At 34.5% G+C, this 22,099-nt stretch overlaps 1 protein-coding gene across 3 annotated transcripts in view; it reads left to right on the top strand.

Moving 5' to 3' along the window:
* Positions 1-22,099, top strand: part of PLCB1 (phospholipase C beta 1) — a 902,125-nt gene that overhangs the window by 180,641 nt on the left and 699,385 nt on the right. The gene's annotated exons all lie outside the window — the stretch shown is intronic.

Genomic DNA, 22,099 nt, shown 5'->3' with positions numbered 1-22,099 from the left:
TTTGATTGGTTGAAACTTCTACTCCTTCTGTGCTTTAATTTTTGAAACTCCCTTCCAAGAAGTGATATTAGCCAACCGTGGTATCCCTTTTCTGATTATTCAGGTAATCTTTATAACCTATAGATATTCACAAGAATTTCCGGGAATTGTTATATCATTTTCTTGTAAAATATAAAAGAACACTAAAAAGTGAGAACAGTTTTGACATTTATATAAAATAGAAAAATCTGGTTTTATTGATATTTACCAATATCAAGTAAGATACAGGGGTACTATTACCTGTGTTTGTTGAGAGGCTATTAGTAAGATCACAGAAGTGTCTACATCCATGGTAGTATTACATACTATTACCTGGGCTCCTCAACAAGAATCAATCTTTCAGTATTGGTAAGATTGTCTTGGGCAGAGTGGAGGAGAGATAATAACATATCTTCATTCCTACCCTCACCATTTCATTTGGAATGCTGAACAAATAATAATATTTCTCTTCTCTTAGACTGTTTCAGTTGGACCTATTATAAAAATCATCTAGGGAGCTTCCACCCTAGTACTTCTGTTCATGGAAAAGTTTTAAAAGGCATGGAATGAACAAATTGCTCAATGTTCTTCCTCACAACATTCTGTTTCCTTTCTCAGTGATGGTACAGGCTGTCCTTCCCCTCTTATCTCCCACCTTCCAATGCCTGGAATGCAGTATCTCTTCACCATTGCCTCTTAGAATATCTGACTTCCCACAAAATTAATCTCAAATGTCATATCCTACATGGAGATTTTCCTTATCTCTCTCCTAACTAGTAACCTTCCATTTATTCCCAAGTAATTTTTGTATAAGCTTTGTATTTACTTGCATTATGTATTTGCTTATATATGTTTTCTATTTACTAATATATTTATATAATTATTTCTCCTAAAAGGAGATATTGTTTTTATCTTCATTTTGGTGGTCCTAGCAGAATACATCACGTTATGTTTAATATTTATGTTTAATGAATGCTTCTGAAGTGTTTGCTGGATTGTAGTGTAGAGAAAAGTCAGCCTCAGCTTCTGAGGCTATCAAATATTTCAGACTATCAGACTATTCTAACTATCAAAGATTTCAGAGGTCCTGTTTAACTGCATGTGAGGTATAACACTTCTGGAATTTATTCCTTTGGAAAAGATTCTAAAGAAGGCAAAATGAAAGGCACTGTGATTGTAAACCCATCTACATAGTAAGTGTTCATTTTCAAACTGTTTTAAAGAGTAACAGGAAGAAGGGTTCTCATAGGTGCCAGTGATTGCCATCTGGGGGTTAGTCTAACTTATTTTTTGCCAGAAAAGTGAACTTTTCTTTGTAGGTATAACCTGTTTGAAAATAGAGCTACACAGGAAGACAATATAACCAATATCATCAGCATCTTGAAAGGTAGAAAGTGTATTTACCTTGGAGTCACAAGAACCTGAGTTCCAATCCTGGTTCTATCACTTAATACCTGTGTGATTTTGTGCAAAACCTTTTGCTTTTCTGGGCTTCCATTTTCTCATCTGTCAGGTAGAGGATTAGATTAGATAATGGCTAAGATTACTTCTAGCTCTTGATCTGTAAATATATCATCCTTGAAAAAGGAAGTGGAACAAATCTATGGGAAGAGAGAGAGAAGTAAAATGCCCAAACGAGGAAAGAAAGTTGGTTCATTAAGTATAAGGCATGGTATTTATGAAAAGTTTTTAAGAATAATGAAAACTTTGTAAGAAACAATATACAAGAATGCTAAAGTGATATTATGAATACTCTTTTCAACTCTCCCTCTTATCCTAAATAAATTTTGTTTTGTCTTTGAATTCTCAGTCAATAGTATCTCCAACACATTTAGGAAAGTAAGACAGCTAGAATTTTCTGAAGGTTAGTCATTATCAATTCTTGTGTCTAACATATATCATTCAATGAAGAAATAACTACTGGAAAATAAGGGTATTATTTAATTGTCTTTTAAAATATTTCAATGCATAGAATAAACAGAAGGCACAATATTGTCAAATTCTAGCCATAAAAGAAACAACTCAGAGTTTAACTAGTTTCTGCCCTCTCTACCTTGCCTTAACCCAGATTTCCAGTTGTGACTAATGAGTTGACATTTCTACTACAATTTAGTCACAGCTGCTAAGCTGAGTGCCCTCCTCTTTTCTCAGAAAAAAGGAAACAGTACTGTTGTAATCCCGTTAGGTAGTAGCCCTCTTTCCATCTGCAAGCTACTGTTCTGGAACCATAATAATTGTTTATGTTGGCTTTTCTAGTTCTATTCTCATTCCCTTTGCAGAGAAATTGAACTGGCAGGAAAGGCAATATTCAATTCAATTCAACAAACATTTATTAAGAACCGATGTTGTTTTTGAGCACTTTCCCAGAAACTATGTGATCTTATAGATAGAACAGAATCATCCAATAGTTTCCTAGATATACTGCTGATGAACTATGTGATGTGATGGAGTGTATGTATTTTCTTTCATTTTTATCTAATATATTTTATTTATTCCATTATATATTTCTCAATTATATGTAAAAATTAACATTCATTAAAAATTTTAGGTTCCAAATTTTGTCCTTCCAACAACTCCTCCTTGAGAAGGCAAACAATTTTATATTAGTTATACATGTGAAGTCATGCAAAGCATATTTTCATATTATCCCTGTTACAAAAGGAAATGTAAAGTAAGGAGAAAAATGAAGTTAAAAAGTATGCTTTAATTTGCATCGAGTTCATAATTTTCCTTCTGGAATTGGATAGTATTTTTGATGAGTCCTTTGGAATTGTCTTAGATCATTGTTTTGATCAGGATAAGAAAGTCTTTCACAGTTGATGATCATTCCAATATTGTTGTTGCTGTGTAAAATGTTCTCTGCTCACTTCAAATTGTATGAGTTTATACATGTCTTTCTATGCTTTTTCTGAGACCATCTTGCTTGTCACTTTTTAAGTTTCAAATTATTTTTTCACTTACACTTAGAAATAATTCTTTTTTCCATCTTTTTCCCTTTTTAAATTTAGAATATTTTTCCATGTTTATATGTTTCATGACTCCCTCCTCCACCCCCTTTTTCCCCCCCTCTTGAATCTGACAAGCAGTTCCCCTGGGTTATACAAGTATCATTGTTCAAGACCTATTTCCATGTTATTCATATTTGCTATATAATCATGTAAATTCAACATCCCCATCCTATCTCTATCACACTACATGATCAATCACATGTTTTCCTAATGCATTTCCTTTTCCACAGTTCTTTTTCTGGATGTGGACAGCAGTCTTTCTCCTAAGTTGCTCTGGATTGTCATGGGCCATTGCATTGATTCTAGTAGAAAAGTCTATTACATTCAATTGTGCCATAATGTATCAGTCTTGTGTACAATGTTTTCCTTGTTCTGATCCTTTCACTGCATAGATTCCTGGAGGTCTTTCCAGTTCATATGCAATTCCTCCAATTAATTTTTCCTTTCAGCACAGTAGTATTCCATCAACATCAGATACCGGTTTGTTCAGCCAATCCCCAATTGATGGAAACCACCTCATTTTCCAATTTTTACTACCACAAAGAACACAGCTATAAATATTTTTGTCCAAGTATTTTTCCTTATTATCTATTTGGGGTACAAAGCCACAAGTAGTATGACTGGATCAAAGAGCAAGCATTATTTTAAAGCCCTTTGGGCATAGTTCCAAACTGCCCTCCAGAATGGTTGAACCAATTCACAACTACATCAGCAGTGCATTAGTGTCCCAATTTTGCCACATCCCCTCTAACATTTTTTACTGTCCTTTGCTGCCATATTTGCCAATCTGCTAGGTGTAAGGTGGTATTTCAAAGTTGTTTTAATTTGCATTATAAAAAATTCTTGATACTTATTTCTTTGACATTTTAGAATGCAAGTTATGCCTGTGCCTATCTTCTCCCTCTCACTGAGGTGATGAATATTTTGATATAGTTCATATCCTTACGTTCATGTAATACATGTTTCCATATTGGTCATATCATTATAGAAGTCAAATATTGCAAATGCAATAGAAATTTCATGAAGGACACTTAGTGGAAATGGCATGTTTTGATCTGCAGTCAGACTCCCAACAGTTCCTTCTATGCTGTGGATAGCATTTTCATTATGAGACCATTATAGTTAGCTTGGAGATTGGCTTTACTGATATGGTTTAGTCCGTCACAGCTGATTATCATATAATATTTCTTTTACTATATACATTACTTTCCTAGTTTTGCACACTTCACTTTGAATCATTCATAAAAGTCTTTCCAGGTTTTTCTTAACTTATTCTGTTCATTATTCCTTATATTGCAATAATATTCTAGTTCAACCATATATCACAACTTGTTCATCCATTGCTCAAGTGATGGAAATCCACTCAAATTCCAGTTCTTTGCCACTACAAAAAGAACTGCTAATATAGTTTGGTACAGTTAGGTCCTTTCCTGTTATATTCCTCTGAAAACTGTTTGTTCATATCCTTTGACCATTTTTTATTGGGGGAATGCTTTGTATTCTCATAAATTTGACTCAGTTCTCTATATATTTGAAAGATGAGTCTTTTCTATTATGTTTGCTATAAGATCCCCCCCAAAACTTTGTTATTTCTCTTTTAATCTTGGTTACATTGGTTTTATTTATACAATATTTTTTAAATTTAATGTAGTCATAATCATCTTTCTTTTTTTGTAATTTTCTTCATGTCTTCTTTTGACATAAATTCTTATAAGTCTGAGAGGCAAACATTTCCATGTTACCCTAAGTACTTTATAGTATCACCTTTTATTTCTAGATCAAATATACATTTTTACTTCATCCTGAGGTATGCATATGGTCTAAGATGTTGACCCATGACTAGTCTCTTCCATATTGCCTTCCAGTTTTCCCACCAGTTTTTGTCAAGTAATGAGTTCATTCCCCCACAAACTTGGATCTTTGAGTTTATTGAATATTAAGTTTCAATGGACATTAATTGGCATGTTTTGATCACCTAATCTATTCCATTGATCCACCACTCTTTTTTTGCCAGTAACAGATTATTTTGATGATTTATGATTTGACAACTACCTCTCTCCTTTCCTTCTCCTTTTTGTTAATCCTACCTCCCTTATTCTCTCAAACCTCCTACTTCTCTGTATTGTGAGGTAGATTTCCATATTTGAGTGTGGAAGTTATTCCCACTTTGAGCTAGTTCTGATAAGAGTGAGTTTCAAGCATTGTCATTCCCTGGCTACTCTTACACTGTATTTGCCTCTTGGGCACTTCTTAATGAGAAGGAATTTATCTCCATCTCTTTCTCTACTTTTTTCTTCTCCTCTTTCCCAACACCTTTTTTTGAATACCAACCCATCTTATTTAGCTTCCTTTTTTCTTTTTACACATAGTCTTTTTGTGTCTCTAATAGTGATAAAGTGCTTAAAAATTGTTGGTACTTTAGGTATCTTACATATGTAAATGTTAAAATTAAATCTCAATAATAATATTATATTTTAAGAGATTTATTAATGGTCATTAGAAATTAGGGAATAAAGAAGATACAAAATAAAGACCACATGTCCATGACTTGTTAGCCATTTTTAAATAAATTCCACTCACCACCATCAATGCTGACTCTACATCAGAGAGTGAGCCTCCAAAGCCCACACACTTTATCCTCTATCTATAGGAAGTATGTAATGACAGGAATCAGTGGGCTCTTGGGATATGTAGTTCTTTTTTTTAGGGTAACAAATTCTCAATAATAGAATTCCCCCTGAGGCCCACGGAAGACTGGTCTCTCCAGTGGGTCTTGTAAACATACCAACTTTGAAATTGCAATAATTTGATGATAAGAGGAAAAGAGAACAAAACCAAAAATCACTAGGCACATTGAGAAAAAGCCAGTTAGGGGGAAGTCCCTTTTTGGCATAAGAGTATACATTGAAATTAAATGTTCAATCAATGTTCAGTTCAATCAGCCACACCCAAAATTCATTCTGGATCTTCTTGATGTAGCTTGTGGTCCATGGAGGCATCTTTATGGTGCCTTCTAAGAAGAGTTAATTTTCTGGATTTGGAGAGGTAGCATGTTTCTTAACCAAAAATTACTCTCAAAAAGAATTTAAAATTTGCAATTTAAAATAATAATAATACATTACCCCCCGAAGAGGATGTTGAAAAACACAGGGATAACTTAGAGATGCATAGCTGAGTTATGAGGTATATGAATCAATTAGCAAGAGAAATAAAAAAATATAAAAAAACAATTGAAATACTAAAATAAGTTCTGGATGAATATAGACCATCAAAGTCTTATGTGTAAAAATTCCAAGTAAAGGGGTAAATCCATAACAATTAAAATGATTTAAGCAATTATGCATTTGTCCAATCAGTAGCCAGGACCAAAAAGTTTGCCACACAATGAAAGACAGAAAAGGGACTAGATTATAGGAGCCAAGTAGGAGCCAAAGTTGAGATACTTGGTACAGTGTGGGACAAGGAAGACCTGACTTTAAGACATGTTAAACAGCTGCAACCTCGAACCTCAAACAAGTTCAAGTCCTCTTGTGTTGGCTCAAAATTTTCATGAATCCCATTGGGATTGGTTGGTCTCTTCAACCTTGTGCTTGATAGGCACTATACAGTTTAGCTTTGTGCTTCTTTGGCACTGTGCAATGGCTCTTTTTGTATTCTCTTGTCCTGGAATCAGACAGAGTCATTAAGCAAAGTCCCATAATTGTTTTTTAAACAATCAGTGGCATCTTTTTTATAGTCTCAAGCTTTGGGGGCATGCATTGACATTATAGCAAATATATTTTAAATTTATATTACTGAACAATAAAAAATGTTAGAGAAAATTTTCTCAATGCTGGTGACATGTGCTTCAAATACAATCTGGAGAGAAAAAATAAAACTGAAATAGTATATCGCACATTCAAGCAAAAACAATAATAAAAGTTTTAAAAACCAAAAATATATAGCTTACAATTTTGACCCTCTGTCAGCTAAGGAAATGTAGAATACAAATATTTCTCAACAAAAATGAGATCCATCTCCTCTTCAAATCTGATCATGATCCACTGTGAGTACAAGCAAATGATTTTCACAAAGTAATAATTTTTTATAAAGAACAATATTACAACATAAAATGCACATATCAAAATATCAAAATCCCCTAAATTATAATAGCTCATTTAATGACAATAGCAAACAAACCCACTATCATATTTCTAATAAGTTGCTGTATGACAAAACAAAACAAAACCAAAAACAACCAAACCCTATGAACTGATGGATATTTGTCACAATTTTTATAGATGTAGCAAATCTTTCAACCTTGGCAGGTATATTTTTAAACAAAATAAAACTTTTTTGGGTCTAGAACATCACCAGGAAAGATTAGAGTTTTACAGGAGTTCTTTTTGGCTTCCTGCTTCATAGAAACACCTCAGTGGGAATATTTCTTTGTTTCTTCACCTTTAATACAACATTTTTAATAATATAAATATTTCTAAAAATCCTTTATGTATGTTTTTTAGAAAGTTATTCTTTCAAGAGTTTTTGTATTCCCTTTTCCATTTGGCCAAACCTACTCTTTAAAAGAATTTTCTTCCTTTATTTTTTGCCTTCACTTTTGTTTGTTCCATTATTTTCCTTAGGAAATTGTTTTCTTCAGTGTATTTTGTGCCTTCCATTCGTTTTGGCCTATTTTATTTTTCAGAGTGTTGATTTCTTCATTTAAATTTTCCCCCAGCTATTGATTTTTTCTATTAATTCTCTTATTATTTTGTTTTTTCTTTTCAAGTTGCTCCAGAGGTTCTTTAAGGGCCTGGAATCCTTTCACATTGAAGCTTCACATACTCACCTTTTGGCATTATTGTCCTCTTCTGAGTTCATATTTTGTTCTTCCTTTTCAATTAAGTAACATTCAGGAGGTGATTGGTGGATTTTCCCAATTTCTAGTTTTTCATTTTATTGTGTATATCAAATTAGTTTTCCCTGATGATTTCTTATAATATGGTATTCAGGCTCTTTTTTTTTTATCATGTTTTCATGAATTTCTATGAATTGTTTTTCTTTGCTTCATTTTTTAGGGGTTTTTTTGTTTGTGTATTACTGTTTATTGGTGTCTTCTTATCTCTCTGTTGAAATATTTTTATATTTTATATAGAGAATAATCTTCTCTGATAGTTGGGGAAGACCTGCCTGCCTTTGTTTCTCACATTATGTCTGTTGAGAAGGTAGCCTTTTGTATTCCTCTGGGGAGGTTTGCAGATATTTCGTCCAGATGTATCCAGATCCCTGTGTTAGCCATTCCCCTGTTATTTCATGGGCTGGGCTAGTCCCTGCTTTGCTGTTTCCCTGCCCCTACCAAGTGAGTTGGGCTAGGTGGGCCACTTGCTCTGCCATCTGCTGCTTTAGACCTTCTACTGCCATATGGTGGTGTGAATTTTCCTTAAGTTCAGCTAGTCTCCCTCTCTGCTCCCTTGTGCCTTTAGGGTTCTGCTGTAATAGGTCAATATGAGTTTTCTTTCTTCTCTGGCTTCTATAACTGACCAGGTTGACTCAAGCTGGTCTTTTGTTCATTCTATAAGTTCACCGCATCAAGCAGTGGTATGGAAATTTGGGCTGCTGTATGCTCTTCCATTTATTGCAGTTTTCCTTATTTTGAAGTTCTGGAGGCCATCATACCCGACCGTTTGACAAGGTCACAGTCCAGGGAAGGAAGGTCAGCAAAGCAGACCCCAGAATGAGGGCCCCCTGCTCATCCTCCTTTGTGACTTCTTTCCCCAAATTTTCCCCACTAGACGACTTGTTATGATTATTATTCTCTTCCCAATACAGGAGAAATAACATGAGAGCAAATACTTATAGGATCAATGAACATATAGCCTACTTTAGGCCCCCTAGGTTATTAACCCCCAAAGATTGCAGTTACAGAATCAAAGCCCAAAGACTACGATCCATGACCCCTCCTTTCTCTGGCATAAGATATGTCCCAAGGCCCTGCTACGTAATGAATCTTGGCCTAAAGTTACCACACTTGAATGAATTTGTTGGACTAGAAGCCAAATAGCATCGCTAAGTATCTCAAAGCAATACAAGAAAAACAGAACTTGTAAATTGAGGAAAACCCCAAAATTGGTCTGTCTTATGTCTTCATACCTAGATGCGAACATGTTTTGTTGTTCAGCTTCCAAGCAATTATGATGGATAGTGGAAGCTGACCAAAAGCACAATGATCCTCTCAGCAGGTCAAAGGGGTACTAACCTACAAATGGCTTTATTCACATTAATCATATCTATTACAGAGTGTTGTAGAAACCTAGTAAATGATCACAGAATTCTTTGTTGTAGTAGCATCACAAGAGTGTTGTTTAGGTGATTTGATAATATCCAATCAAACTGTAGAATGTACATATGTAGAGAATTGATTATGTGTGTATACCAAATACCCATCTAATAAACATACCATGATACCATGGCAGAGCACTGTGTCTGATGCTTGTGTACTTGGGTTAAATGCATGGTGTGTCTCACTTCATTTATCTGACCCTGACCCCACACCTGGGTGGGCAACCCTGGTCCTCAGAGAGGCTGCTGGATGGACCTCAAGATTGAAGGTGATTTATTCTCTCTGTCTCTCTCAGTGCTTGTGTGTGTGTGTGTGTATGTAGTAATTAGAGGATTGCAGCATCCTTTACTCTGCCATTTTAGCTCCTAGAATGTGCATTTTCTTATAACGTAGCTATGTTTCTGTGTAAATTTGAAATATTTCATAAATTCTAGTTGGAGATAATAGAGGAGTTCTGAGAGATGTCTTAAGTGATCTCAGCCCTATTGCAAAAAATCAGTTCCATTATTTTTGCATCATTTTGATACAGAATCATCTATTGTGTCCAAGTGATTATTATTTAAGAAAGACTATCTTTTCATTTAATATTTTGCACAAATATCCATTGGTATACAAGTGGATCTTTTGTATGTATTTACGTATGCATATGTGTGTGCACTTTTGTATTTAGGTGTGAAATAGGATTCAGACTTAAGTTCCTTGACTCAAAGTCAAGAATTCTTTTTGCTACCCCTCAGTCTCTCTTTCCTTTTTTGCTCAAATGAATTAATTCTTAAGACAACATAGTCAGGAAGGTTTGGCTCAGTAGTTTCTATAGGGGAAAATTTGGCTTTAAAATATAATAGAATAATTCATAGAGAGATGTCTTTTCTTAGTAGCCCCTAAAATTATCTTTATGCCCAAATCAAATATCCTAGGAATGAAAAGAAATGTGATTTTCTCTCTAGATAAGTGAATAGTCACCAAATATGTTAAGTTATTTAGATCCATTTAACTTTGTTGGAATTAATTTATAATCTATTATATAAGACCATTTTTCTTGCAGCAGTGTTGCATATTCTTTCTGTGTGTGAATGTATATGACATTTCAGTCTTTTATTAAATGAAGTATTCATTTAAAATAATACTGCCATAAATTTCATTTTTTCTCTAGTTTTCTTGGTTTCCAAATTTTCTTTTTCTGTCATTTGAAGAGACCCTGTATATTCACCATATTTTCTTATCAGTATTTGAATTTTTAAAAACACATATCTACCTCTGATAATAATTATGGAACCTTGACAATTTCTTTTGACCCCATTTCCTAATAACTCTGTACTAGTGTTCTATTTTACCTTTAATTTGAACTGCAAAATTGACTTTGGAACAGTAGGGAGAGAGTTCTTTAAAGAGAAAAGAAAGAAAACAATCATGATGTCTCACTTATATTAATAGTTAACATTTATCTATCTCTTTAGGTTTACAAAGTCCTTTATGTATGTTGTCTTAATTGAAAAGAAATTTAGTGTAATGGAGAGAGGGCTGACTTTGGCATCGGAATGATTTAGATTCAAATCCTAATTCTCACATGTCTTTGTGATGATATTCTGTTAATTAAAGCTTTCAGTGCTCTTGGGTACTTCTCAAGACTAGAAGGCAATAATAACAACTAGCATTTATAAAGCTCCTACTATGTGTTAGGCACTGTGATAAATTCTTTACAAATATTATCTCATTTGATCTTCAGAACAATTCTGTAAGGCAGGTGCTATTGTTTTCTCCATTTTACATTTAAGAAAACTGAGGAAGACATAATGTGAATGACTTACCAATGGTCAACTTTTGGTACATTTCTGAGATTAGATTCAATCTCAGATTTTCTTGACCCTAATTCTATTTATTAAATGTTCTATCATTTCTGCCATGTAGCTCCATATTTGAGTCATTGATTTTCAGAGGTGGTGGAATTTTCTGAACTTGTAATTTTTTATCCAGATAAAGTCAGAGGTCTGAATTCCCTGCTCTTGTCCCCCCAAAACAAACAAAAAACAATGTTGTCATTTTCTTTTACTTGTGCCAGAATAGAAAAGGATAAAAAGAGAATCAAGGAGAAAATTAGAATCCCTATGTAGTTAGGAGTGATTCTTGAAAAGGACTAACTGGATATTATTTTATCTTTAATAAAATAACTTTTCAGCTGCTTTCTATTCATCTACATACAAATCAGTTTTTTTGTTGAGGATGTGGCAGTCATATGCTGAAGTACTCATTTGAATGAAAAGTTGTTCAGTGTAAATTCCATTGATGAGAGTGCCCAGTTTTTCTCCTGGAGAAGAGATAAAAAAACAACACTTCCATATCTTAGTAAAAAACAGAGTAATATTGAATACAATATCAGACATTATCATTTTTGTTATTCATTTTATTTGAAAATGTTTCTTTGTTACTAGGGAGGGTTCAATTAGGAAATGGCCATCACATAAAAGTCATCATAAAACATTAAATATAGAAATAGTTCAATTAAAAACTTTGTCATTTTGGTGTCATTTCTTTGAATGTCATTTCTACATTCCATTTCTAAAGGGGAATTAGTAGTCTGCAATCTAAATTATGTAAAATTTACTGGCAGTTAAATAGGATAAAATGGCTTGTATATAGAGGAAAATCACTTGTTGAGATTGTTTTTAAAATCTTTATATTAAAATGTTAGCCTTATTTTCATGCTGAGAAAATATATTAACAAGGTTAATAATAATACTGTTAGCTTGCTAGACATGAAACGAATACATAGCTGTACTAAATAACAATTGAAAGGGGAAACCCATTAAGTAACATTCTCTTTAATTGTGTATTAGTAATATTCTGAAAGAGAAACTAAAGAAAATGGAGAAAGGCAATTTAGCACCTGGTAATAATAGTCAGTAGCACTGAGGGAGAGCTGAGAGTAGGGGCTATTGATTGGAAAAATGGTTGTGAAAGCTTTCCCTGGATTCTGAGAATGTAGCATTATTAATGTAAGGTTTGCTTTAAAGATTTTAAAAGGTGATGAGTAGAGATTGACTTTAGAAATAAAAGGAAAGCATTTTCAGGAATGTTTGTAGTAGATTGGTTGGCCAAGTGTTGTTACTCTCTGTGAATGATGCCTGTGTAATGTTGTCAGCTCACTCTACCATAATTTTTCTCTTTTAATACCAAGTGTACTACTTATAATAGATGTCTCATTTCAAGTTTATAAACCAATGAGATGTCATCTCATCTTTTCAATAGCTCTTATTAAGCCCCTGAAGTACAGATTTTATAACATTTTGCCAATTCATTACTCCCTTCTAGGATAGGAGAGAGAGTTCATACATTCTAATAGAATTACATAGGAAAATTAGGTGGGGCTGTGATAGGGTCTTGATTACCCCTTTGAAAAAGTATCATATGTCTATAAAGTTATAGCTGCAAAGAACCTGAAAGGCTTCTAATCCAGTTGAGAAAACCAAAGCCCAAAGAAGTTGTTCCTTGCTAATTTTCACAGGTAAGTCGTGGCAGATCCAGGATTAACAATAAGGTCCTATAATTCTAACTCTAGCCTTCTTCCCATTGTACTGTACTGATCTTTATCACATTTTTATAGTCCCTGTTTGGATTTCTGAAATGATATTTCAGATGGTTCCTGCACCTAAAAAATGTTAAGTCTATCATATTTGCATTATACACAATGGTCTTCAAGGTAAATGTGTGGTCTTATTTTCTAGAATTGAGCTGTAGTAAGTATTTGGATACCGTATTAAGAGGCCATAGTGAACAGAAGTCTTTAAAAACATGCTAGATGTGTTATCATTGGCAAGTTGTTAACATTTTCAGTGCACTACAAAGCTAGGTGGTGTACCAGACCTAGAATTGTAAAGACCTTAGTTCAAATCTGGCCTTATATACATTAGCTGTGTGATGCTGGGACAACTCATTTATACTATGTCTGCTTCAGTTTCCTTAGCTACAAAATTGGGATAACTTTAGCATATAGCATCATCATTAATAGCACCTCCATATGTCTCTGTCTCTCTCTGTCTCTCTGTCTCTGTTTCTGTCACTCAAGTTAGTGCTTGAAACATATGAGATCCTGAATAAATGCTTCTTTCCTTCACTCCTTTATTTGATCATTCATTTGTTAGACAATAATAATACTAAAAGCTACAGAACCATCCCTGAGTTGAATTGCTAGAGGAACTTTCCTCACTGGGATTTGCCTATACTTATAAAATCACAATTTGGGGCAACCCCCCCCCAAATAGAGAGACACTGCCCCCTGGCTCTGGGCAACAGGAGCTGAGGTAAAGTCTGCTCAGGTTTCTCTTCAGAAAGTCCCTTCAATTGGAAAGTGTTTAGGGGAAAGATTTCCAGTCACCAGCAGGAAAAGTGGGTAACCCTCAGGAGAAAGTCTTTATCCACCTCTCCTGACTGAGAGCCTCACTGCTCTCCTCAACAGAGTCTTCTCCTTCAGAATTCCACTCCTGTTTCCTCTCCCATTCAGGTGATCAATTTCACATACTCTCCAGCCTGGCACTTTTTCCTTGTGCCATCCTCTGTCACACAGTAATGTTGTAATTCAAGTTTTGTCTCTGAGACATAAAGCTATGTAAAAATGGATAAGTAACTTAAGGTTTTAACATTCCAGGAAATTCTCTAAGGTTGTAATCTAAAGATGACTTTTTTAATCTGCATAAAAATAAAGTGTTTTTAAAGCAGGAAGTTTTTACTCCAATGAAACCACAAATCTGATCAGCCTTCCCACCCCCTAAAATTAAAAAGGTTAAACCCCCCAAACTTAAAAATGACAAATCTCAAGCCTATGTTTAATTAGTGAAAAATTAATTATCTAATGTTTTCTTCCAATTTATTAGATTTTCAAGATTTTGAGTTGATTTTGTGGATGTAAAATCTCAGTAATGTAAAAATTTGTGATTTTTACTGCATATCTATGTGTCTAAAAAAAGGAAGTCTTGGATTATTCATGCAAACATAGCTCAAATGAAAAAATTTCTATGTAGTCATATATTCTTACTTTTGAAAGGTACCACTGTATATTACTTCTACTTTTTTGGGTTTTTGGATTTTTAGAATCATCTTTGATCTAGAAGAAGGCCATGGAGAACCAGAATTTGGGAATTTTTTCCGTAACAAAAACAAAGGACCAAATAATTTCTTCCAACTGTTATTTAACAAATATATGTGATGTTCCAATGTACTTCATAATACAACATATTACTTTGGAGGCAAAGTGAGATGTCTGGATAAAAATAGTGTCATAAAAGCAATAGTTTACAGAAACATTTTTTACATTTTGTCAGAAAACATCTAGAGATTGTACTTTGTCTGGGAAAACTTTATTTAATATGAAAAAAATATAATCCCTTTGTGAGATTCCAAGCCAATATCACTTATCTCCATGTTGAATTTGTAAAGCATTAATTAAATGAAACTTACAATTTCAAAAAAGTCTATAAGATTTGAAACTTCAAAAGAATATTGATTTTTAAACACCAAAGAAAAATATACATTATCTTAATAGTGGCAAAGTTAACTGCAAATCATAGACTAATCATTTTTATTTGCCCATGGCTAAAAAGTCTCACCAATTAGATAATGATACTTACAAAAGTAGACTAAGATCATTGATTCTGGCCCTATTGGGAGAAGTTTCTGCCTATGTTTCAAACTACCTCCTAATTCTGTTTTCAAATAGGTTATTAAGCTCATAAAGTTTTGGTGGCAGTGTTTACGCTGTGAGGCAAAATCTCCACTGCTGGAAAAAAACAACTCTATGTATTCACCAAACTGATTTTAAATCAGAAGAAGAATAATATATATATGACACCATTATTTGTTCATTTTCAGTGCACCAGCACCATAGAAATTAGGACTAAACTTGAACTGGCTTAATTTAATTTAGAGTAGCAAACTCATTTGCCTTCTATTAATGGAGATATTCTGCAGAATAAATCTATAAATGAAAAATCTATAGGCTTTCTTTTTACCTCCCAAGTAATTTCAATTCAATATGTAGTCTAGTATAAGGGGCTTGAGTGAAATAGGGGAGAAGCTTTTATAATTACAGATGACTATAATGCTTTTGGGATTTCTGCATCTGAACCATATCTTTTAAGAGTCATCTAGGGTTCTGATATTGTGTGCTAGTTCTATTCTGACAATGAAGTATGAGCACAAAATAGTGTCAATGATTGCATTGTGGCCCTGGCAGGGACTTGATGCTGTATAATGGGGGCAAATGTCTAGGAGACCTATTTGAAAAGGGAAGCTGGGTTCACAAGTGGCTTATTAGGATTATATTTAGCTAATCACAGAAGTTAATATTTGCACTTTGGCAGTATTAGAACCTGTCATTTAAAAATCTGGCTCCTAGATGAACATATAATAACAATGTATTGAATGTCTCCCTGCCAAGATATGAGTTTAGCCATCTGGATTCTTCCTGCTGTGGTTGAAGACCATTTTAACATCAAGGGCAGAACAAAGAAAACAGTTGCATCCTTTCCTTTAGTTGCTGGTCATGGCATTTTAGCTGTGATTTGGTTGTTTTATTTCTTCCTATGTCACCATTCTCCCTACCAAAATATTTTCCTGGGTCATTGTGATTTATAGTTGACCATGGAATATCAAAGGCTATGCTAGCAAAAACAAAAAAAACAAAAAACAAAAAACAAACTTCTGGCAGATCTTACCTAGCTTGAAAGCTTTGACTATAAATCCAGTAGAGGAAACTTTTTTGACTTTTAAACTCTCATTTAATTACATTCTAAAGGTATCACCTTTTTTGTTGTTGTTGTTGTTGGCTATTCACTTGTAGCTGTCTTTGACCATAGCAATGTCAACCTGAATTAAAAACTACCAAAGTAGCAATAATAAAGGGTTTTTAAATGAGGCAAGAAGAGATTTAAACCTATACGGGGGTGCAGGAATACCCAAGAGGGTTAGAAGAATACAAGGTTAAATAGACTGAAGGGAGGCACAGACTGGAGAAGTTGTTTCACATAAAAATCCAAAGTCCATAGAGGAGGCTAGGGAGACTGGGAAGGGCAACCAGAGGCTGGGAAGATGGAGGAGTGTTTTTTTGGAATTGGGCAAAATTAGGTCATTAGTCAACAGCTTCATTCAACTTCCCACACACCTTTTGATCAAAACAAATTCTATCTGACAAAGGGAGGTACCAGAGAGTTTATTGTGCTGTTGACCATATCAGTCAATTTAGTCCCCAGTTTCACTGAACTAGCTAGGCAATATCTGAAAAGGAGAAACAGGAAAAGAAAAAAAAATAAGGGGAGAGGCCAGGAGGACCTGGGGTAACTGTCTAAGGAGGGAACCTGGGCTCCTAAGAAACCAGCCAAAAAGACCATCTATTTTCCAAGGGTGGGGAGGGATAAGGCTAAACACTTCATAAAAGAGATAGATTAACACACTGATAAAAGCCATTGAGAACAATCCCCTTTAGCAAGAGGACCTTATAAAGAAGGGTATATGGGGAAGAAGTGAAAGGAAAGGATAGCCCATTTCCATTGTCCATTTCATCAGTCCATCATATCTTAGGGCTCAGTTCTAGCTGTTTGATTGCTGAGACTAGCGTTTCTGAAAATCTTTCCTTCCTAGGCATTCTGAAATAGGCAGCTTCTCAGAGCAGCTTCCTAGTTGTTCTTATCCTTATCTAAAACAGAAACTGGATTCAGGCACTACCAGCAACAGACCAAAAGGAGTATCTAAAAGAATCTATGAGAATTTGACTTGCAGAATTAACTCTTCTGATTAACAATGAATAGTAGCAAAATGTCCCCAAGGTGGTAAATCTACAACTAAATACTCAAAAAGAGCTGATTACTTTTTATGGGTGTATGTAATATGTAATGCACATGAGTATATATATGTATATATATATAATTATATGAGTTTATAATAAATGTAAATAAAAATAAAATTGAGCCCCACTTTCTAACCCAGTAACTTTCTTATTCTTGAATTATTTTCAAGGAACTCATTGAAGAACTTTCTCATCCATGTTGTCAATAGCATCTTCAATAGGTTGAGCATGTCTTGATGATCTTTAAATCATTTGATATTAATACATAGAACAGTGGTGAGAGTTAAATCCATTAACTAACTTCTAGCAGCATTGTTTTACATTTTTATTAGAGTAATCATCAGAAATTTTTTGAGCAAGTATATATTCTACTAGGGCTGATTATAAGTGTTTTGGTATTAGGTTAGATTTAAGGACATATAATTAGCTTTTGGAGAGAAAAGATAGAAGGTACCTCATTAATGTTGGATCCCACATTAGTCACACTTGATACGGAAATTCAGTTTAACTAAAAATGCCTTAATATCAACAGTAAAGACATTTTAAAAGTAGACAAATACTAATTTCTCTAATTAACATAGAAAAGAAAAAGCTAAAAATAGAACAAAGGTTAACAAACTAGGTGCTCAAGCACAAATGAATAAAAAAAAAAGAAACACACAGAGCAATGCTAATATCTGAATATCAAGAGCTTGAAAACTCTAAAAACTCATCCTCTTACTCTAAGAGAATGAAAGGCTGCTAAAAAGCATGTTATATATACAACTGCAAATCCCATATTAAACCAAAAATCCAAGTAAAATTGGATGATCTTTGAAGTAACAAGATCATGTGACTCCTTTCTAAGATAACTAATTTAGCCTCACTAACTTCACCAAACAAATAAATTTATAACTTATGTCACAAATTATTACAATATTGTCCAATTATCCCTAAAATACTCTGAGATGTTAACTAATACCAGGCAGATGACAAGTCCAAATATGCATTTAATTAATCAGGGTATGGAATCTCAGAATGAAAGTAGCATGGGGGTAATAAGGTAATAAGTTTTTTGAGGAAGAATGTTCCCTGGGAATAGAAATTTTGCCATTAGAGGAAGCCACAGGTTGGGACTATTATAGCAGACTCCATGCTGAAGTGAAGGGTACAGAATGTCTAGGGCATTGATGGCAAACCTTTTAGAGACCATGCCCAAACTGCAATCTTCATGCCACATGAGTCCCCCCCCCACCCACCCAAGACAGGGGATGGAAGAAGCACTCCTATTGGGCTGCGGGGCACAGAGGCAGGCGATGTGAGAAATGTCCTCAGGCCCCTGTTAAGAGAGGGAAGGGAGCAGCCTCCCCCAGCATGTTCTAGCACAAGTGCCAAAGGTTTGCTAATACAGGTCTAGGGCATCCTAAGTGCCAACTGATTTCAGATGAGAATGACATAAATAGGCAGGTTCCCATAGTCAACATCAGAATTAGCCAATGTAAAGATAATTTTAGGGTTGTGACTTAAAATCTAGAGTTAATTGGTCACTGGAGAAAATCCCAAATAAAATACCCAAGTCAGTCTGGAAATTTATGGTAATTTAATTAATATAGAGGGAGGGAATTTAAGGAGGAGGAGGGAAGAGGATATAGGAATCTCCTGCCTGGCCTGTGCAGGGGGTATTTTAAAATACCTGTTTCTAGGTCTCTGATGAAGATTAGAGGCTTCTAAGGGAATAAAGTTGGAAAAGTAAAGGAGTGAAACTCAGTCAGAAACTCACCGCTGAACCGGACAGTAGCTTATAGCCACACTAAGATGTCGAAAGGCCAGCACTCTGCTGTCAGCCAAATCTATGCTGCAAAGGGTTGCCAGAGAGGGGAAGTGATCCAAATATATAGATCTTTCACCTTTGTGTCTCCTCCTCTAAATTTTCATGTCTACCAATCACATCAAAGGCTTTTCTCCAGGAATGCCCACACTTTTAGTTCTCATCTTCTTTTGATTAGATTATATCTTTAGAGTTACTTAACACTTCTTTGTTAAGTGCACCTTTTGTTAGTTACTTGACCTTTTTGTGATTAATTTAACCTTTAGAGTTACTTAATATCTTTTTGTATTAAGATACTTGACCTTTTTGTGATTAATTTAACCTTTAGAGTTACTTAACACCTTTTTGTATTAAGATCTTAAAGTAGACAGCTTAAAGTTCAAGCTTCACTATAAAATAAGAGTTAAGTACATTCCTTGTTCAATCAGATTACAACTTTATCTTCCCCTAAAGGACATCTAAGTAGGGTGAAGTAATTAAAAGTTCCCAAGACATTCCTGATTTTGTTAAACTAAATATCTTCATTGTTACAATCAGGAAATAGCTAAATCCAGTCTTCACAGAAGGGAATTTTAAAACTGAACTAGAAGAGTCCTACCTTAGCCCATGCCAAAAGTTGCTCTCCCAACCTATTTCTATGCCCAGTTTAAATATCAGGATGCCTTGAGCCACTTTTCCCCTCAGTTCTTAAAATAAGAAACTCAATTAAAGCCAATATAACCAAATTTTAGGGCCACAGGGCACATTTTTTTCACATGATGGTTGCAATTTTAGGGCTGTCATAAAATTCATTGTTGTCACTTAGCTCATTAAAAAAAAAAATAAACTCATGGTAATACTCTTAGTTCCCCATAATTTTTTTCTATTTATCTTTGAATTAGTCTTGAATGAAAGAAAGTGGTATTACTCTTCTCCAATATCTTCTTTTACTTCAAGTCCTACATTTTTCACATTCCACTAATATCACAGACTTTATGCAGTCCACTGAATTTCCCTTATATAGTTTTTTGCACATGTTGTTGTTAAGCAAAACAAATGACTTACTAAAATATTTAATTCCTAGTTATGTAATTAATTTCAATTCAAGTCGTCCCATTTTACTCATTGCCATAACACGTTTGTAAGAAGTTTGTGGGACAAACTCTCAAAAATCCATTAAGAAGTTTTTAGTCATTTCAAAAAAATTTAGAAGGCCTATAGTGTCTTATTCTCCTGTTGGGATACAGGGGTGAGGTTCTGAGACCTGAGCTCTAGTTAGAAGCCTGCAAAATCAACATTCAAGGTATTTTAGGTTGTATACAAAGATCAACTCAAAAACATTTTTTCTGAATTAAATCATATTTGTTACTCTTCTTTATTTGCATATTTTTTAGCTTTCAAAACCCAAAGAGCTAGTATCTTGGAATAAATCAAGAGTTACATTTTCTGTTACAGTTTTTCAAAATAATAACATACATATTAAATATTAAAGAATGACATTCTAAATTGATGGCATTTAAGGCATTTAGAAAAATCTTGATCAAAGTATATCTTAAAGATCCAAAACATAGTTTTGTAATTCTAAATAGATTGCCTAATGTCCGCTATTGCTTGGGCAATTGTAGGGAACCCTCCAAGAACAGAGAACAGTACTTCCAAGTCTGCTTAGGAAGTCTTGACCCTAATAGTCCACAAGCGTTTTGAGGCATAAGGAGAAAGGGATGTTCTTCCAATTCTGTTGGGCAGCTAAGAAGCTGGACAATTCTACAAACTTTAGTTTGGGGATCCAATTAAACCTGGATTTAAAACTTTTTGTATTACTATCGTTTACCTGTTATAGATTTTAGTTATAAACAAATGACTTAAAAGCAGGTAACAAATTCAAACTATAGTGACCCTCGAATTGCCTCTCTGAGTAAATTACCTTTCTGATAATTCTGCTGTATTTGGCAGAGAGATTTACATCCATGGCTATTACTACAACCTCCTTCTCCCCCACTGCTTATAGTAGGAGGGAAAGAAAAAAGAGAAAAGCTTGCTTTTTATAGACACACACACACACACACACAAACACATACACATAAACAAACACAACACGCCTACCACAAATAGTAGTCTACAAGAGACAAAAGTACAAATCATATCTGCAAGCCATCCCTTTTAGAGGGAATTTATCAAAGTAGCCATGAATTGTCCATAATTCCAAGGGAAACCCTCCTTCACAGGACCTGTTGGAACCTGCATAAAGTTGCCTGTGGGCCTTTTACTAAATCCTCAATCAAAGAGCCAGGAATTCAGTCAAAAAGAGACTCAAATTCAGGAATTTGAGAGTTCTCTTACCCTGGCTGACCTGCCAGACTGTAACACAGGGAATCCCTTCTAGTACAAGGCATTTGAGGTAGAATGTTACAGGGCAGGCAGAAACTTCAAATCTCAGTGGTATTGCCAAATATGTAGATTACTAAATTAGCAATAAAAAAGGTTCCTTAATTAGGGCAAGAAGAGATTATAATCTGGGGTTGCCACACTGCACCAGGGTGCAAGAATACCCAAGAGAGGAATAAGGGTTTAGAGTTAAATAGTCTCAGGGGAATCTCAGGGAATCCTTATAACCTGCAGAAGCTATTAGGCAAGTTGTTTCACATAACAATCCAAAATCCTTAGAGGAGGCTAGAGAGATTAGGAAACTGGGATTGGTGGGGGAGTGGTCTCCAGGAACAGGCAAAATCAAATCATAGTTATCAACTTCTTTCAATGTCAATTTATGGAATGATTTGCTATATCATGCAGAGTTCTTGGGTTACTAGATCTAGGAGTGTCATTAGAGATCATCTAGTCCAACATCTTAACTTCAAAAGAAAAAAAACGGAAGCTCAAAGATGTTATATGATTTATCCAAGGTCACACAGATGTGTGAGATATGAGATTTGAGTGTGAGTGTTCTAACCTCATAGTGCATTCCCTGCGGCATAGCATTGCCCCAACTAGGAGAGCCAATTGTTAAGGTAATAAAAGGGACTCTTCTTCAAATGTTGGTAGTCCTAGGAACCCCTGTTGTGCCTTTGAACCCTGAGATTCTTTGATTCCTTGATATTGACAGGTCCTCTGACACCAAATCTAGTCTTCTTTCCACA

This window comes from Monodelphis domestica, chromosome 1 (genome assembly GCF_027887165.1).
Source record: "Monodelphis domestica isolate mMonDom1 chromosome 1, mMonDom1.pri, whole genome shotgun sequence".
Lineage (NCBI taxonomy): Eukaryota > Metazoa > Chordata > Mammalia > Didelphimorphia > Didelphidae > Monodelphis > Monodelphis domestica.
The sequence above is the reverse complement of the archived record's forward strand: the minus strand, read 5'-3'. Positions and strand labels throughout refer to the sequence as shown.